This window comes from Stenella coeruleoalba, assembly GCF_951394435.1.
Source record: "Stenella coeruleoalba genome assembly, chromosome: 11".
Taxonomy (NCBI): Eukaryota; Metazoa; Chordata; class Mammalia; order Artiodactyla; family Delphinidae; genus Stenella; species Stenella coeruleoalba.
In genome coordinates this window covers 63,536,904-63,540,472 of record NC_137157.1, presented here as the reverse complement: position 1 = coordinate 63,540,472, position 3,569 = coordinate 63,536,904, and the positions used below count along the sequence as shown (strand labels likewise).

The 3,569-nt window shown below is 39.5% G+C and overlaps 1 pseudogene across 1 annotated transcript; it reads right to left on the bottom strand.

Moving 5' to 3' along the window:
• Nucleotides 1–1,541: 1,541 nt before the first annotated feature.
• LOC307194277 lies at nucleotides 1,542–3,206 on the bottom strand (annotated as a pseudogene). Its single transcript has 2 exons — nucleotides 2,807–3,206; nucleotides 1,542–2,635 (listed from the first exon to the last, which is right to left on the bottom strand). The product of its transcript is annotated as an uncharacterized misc_RNA (transcript).
• Nucleotides 3,207–3,569: the final 363 nt, after the last annotated feature.

The following is a 3,569-nucleotide window of genomic DNA, read 5'->3' as shown; positions in this document are numbered from 1 at the left end:
TCTGCTCTAGAAGAGCAGACCCCCTGAAAGCACTTTGTCTCATGATGCCACTATTCCCTGTGTTGTATGAAATGGTCCACAGGAACTTTTATTCATTCTGTATTAAAAAAAATCTGGTATGGTGCCATCTATGATATATGCTCTTTGTCAAGTGCATGCTTAGATGACATGTGCAAACGCACACATGGAACCTTTTGTGATTTTGATTGGAATTGCATTGAATCTATAGATTGATTTGAGAAGAACTCACATTTTATTAGGTGACTCTTCCAACTCACAGACTAAGTATATAATTCCATGTATTTAAGTGTGTTTTAGTGTTTTTCAATAAAGTTTTATTAAAATATGTCTTGCATATTTTGGGTAATTTTATCCCTAGGCACTTTATATGTCTTTTGATACTGTTATGAACAATATCCTTTGTAAAGTTAAAATTTCTAATCATTTTTGGTATATAAAAATGTAGTTGATTTTTGTATTTTTTTTGGTTTGTTTTTACAATATCTTTTATTGGTAATGATGGACTTGAGGTAATCAACAGTTCAACTACAGTCTATAAAGGGTTTTTTTAAAAATGCATTCATTTTCTGATAATAAATAAATCCAGATTCTGTACAGTTTAGAAAAACTATGATGGTGGCAAATAGAAAAATAGAAAGATTATAAATCTTGGGTTCAAAATGAAATGATTAAATCAAAGAAGAGAGTTAAACATATTTTTGGAGTCCCCTCTTTGGGGAGTCATGTAACAGACACCGTTCCCTCTCAAGGCTCTCGAGTGGGCACTAGAATAATGTTGACTTTAAAGCCTTCTCCTCTAATATCCCCTCTGGTTCAATTTTTGATTATGAAACAAATCCTTTCGGCATGAGATGAAAAAATAAAAGTGCAGATTCGTTCAGGTGGAATTAGTTCAGTTAGATCTTTTTGTGTCCTAACAATTCAAACTGAAATTAAGGGCTTCCTACAGCATTCCTATAAGCTTCTGAAAACACAGCCAAAGGGCACTCAGAAAGATGAAACATTTTTCCTATTTCTGTAAATATTCAAGGGATTGAAAAATCAACACCTAGAAAAAAACAAGGCAAAAATTCATCAGCACCAAGTAGAAAAGATCTTCAAATGGAGCAGGTCTGTTATGTGTCCTGATATCCTTGTGTTGATGAATAGGTTCACAATATCCCCCTAGGAAAAGTCTACTGCCTAAGGTTAACACCTTTAGGCAAAAGGTAAAGCTCAGCAAATGACTTCATTTTACATTTTGATTCATCCATAGTTTTTTAAAAAAAGGAAATTCAAGGTTTTGGCGGTTAGAGTGTCTTCCTTCCCTACTTCATTATTTGTTAAAGTGGGAAGTATCAACTTTATTACTAGTAGTTTCAGCTACAATTTCAAAAGTTGCACGTAGTCACAATACAACAGTTTACGTTTAAATGAGACTCTAGTAGTAGTTAAAACTGTTCAAAGGTGGCCATTACAAAATCCTGGTAGTCTTTCTTGCCTATCAGATATGACTAAATTGTTGGTGGCTAGAACTCAAGTCACATACAGTCAACCACATTATTGGATCCACGACCTACATCTCGAATTTGCCTAGTTAGGCACACACAGCTACACCTGCTCCAGCTCTGCGGTGAGACACAGATCCAACAAGCTCCCACCTATTCAGCACTGGATCAAATGCATCTACTGTATTTAAGTATGCATTGCCATTATGACCACCAACTGCAAAGATTTTGCCCATCACTGTTGCGATCCCCACTCCACCCCCGGGAGTGGTAAGGGCTGCTACATAATCCCACTTGTTGCTTCGAGGATCATACCGCTCAGCTGAACTCACAGGAGAATTATCATCAAAACCACCAACAACATGTAAACAACCATGGAGCTCACTAACTCCATTGCCTGCTCTTCACTGACCCATTTCTTTAACTTCTATCCATTTATCGAGATGTGGATCACACCTCTCCACACTAGATAGAGAAGCGACTCCATCCTTGCCACCTACTGCATAAACACGGTTCACAAGAGCCACAGAGCCAACTCCTCCACGGGAAGTATTCACTGGTGCCACTGTACTCCACTGATCAGATTCTATGTCATATCTCTCAACATCGTTGACGCAAGTGTTGTCATCTAACCTTCCAATTGCATAAATTGGGCCTCCCAAGGAGGCCAAGGCAATTCCTCGCCTCTTTGTGTTCACTGATGCCTTCATCATCCATTTAATAGTGAGACAATCAAACATCTCCATACTACCTAAATGTTCATTTCCATCATGTCCACCCACTGCATACACTTTACCTTCCACTGAGATTACACCCACACGTCGCCTTCGACTGTTCGTTTCTTGTCCAAAGAACCAGCTGTTTTTGTTGATAGAATAGCATTCGATACAGCAAAAGGGGTCACCTGATCCACCTAGACCACCTACACAAAATAGCACACCAGCAGTATGTTTCCTTGGGGTAGTCCGAAAGGAGTATTCAAAGTCAGGTACTGCCATGCTACTCAAGTGAAGGTGGTAATTTCTTGCTTCATCCAATAAATCTCTACATTTTAGGTTCTGTTTGACAATCTGTTCTTTTGTCACAGCACCCATAAGAAAATCAACTGGCAACAGCGGCAAACGAACAAAGTCTTCACACTCCACCACTTCAGGAAAATGCTCACAGGCATACTGATCTGCCATGTCCATTAAGTCTATACGATTGTGACTTTCTGCAAAGGCTCTTACTGCCAGACAACTGGAGGGATGAAAATGTAACTTCATGTATTCACAGCAAGCTCTAGCCACCAGTTCAACCTTCAATGTGATATCACAGAGTTCTCCATTTTCATAAAACTGAAGAAGAGAACCATGAAAATCTTTCCAAGTTTCATTGGCATCAGAGATAAAGGAGTCTTCTCCATCACCATCACCAAGTGAAGATCTGTTCTTTATTTGCTGGTGCTGTTGCCTTTTCCCCTTTGTGAAGCGATTCCTAGCTTGTTTTGCATTCATAGGTTCTGAAGCCATTTGTAACACTCTTCTTTTAATACAGCTCTCTTCTCAAACATCCCGTTAATCTTTTGTAAAGGATGGGGAAAAGGCAGAATGTAGATGCAGTTCACTAAACTTCAGACATTTTTCAAAACCTACTTAACTGCCATTGTCCAGTTAGCTCAGTCCTCGGCCCGTCCCGCCGCTCGGTTCCTCCCGGCCTCGCCAAGGCTGCAGCCGCGCTACCAGGTTCTCGCAGCCCTGAGCAGTGCCGTACCAGCCCCACGCGAGCACCCGACGGACGCGCGCTCTTTTGAGCCTTTGTATATTTTTGTATACAAAATATTTTCAATCTATAGTATTTTTTAAAGTTTTGCCATCTGTTGTTCTCTTTTCTCTTCTGGAACTGCCAGTATTTGCGTATTAGGTCTCCTGGATCTATCCTCTAAGTCTTGTATTTTCCATCATGATTTCTGTTTGTATTTAAGGTCTTTGCTTTGAGATAGTCCTTCTGCTTAATTTTCCAGCCACAATTCAGATCTGGACAGTAAACATTCTCTCCTTTAATTCATCTGCAAATTGTTCT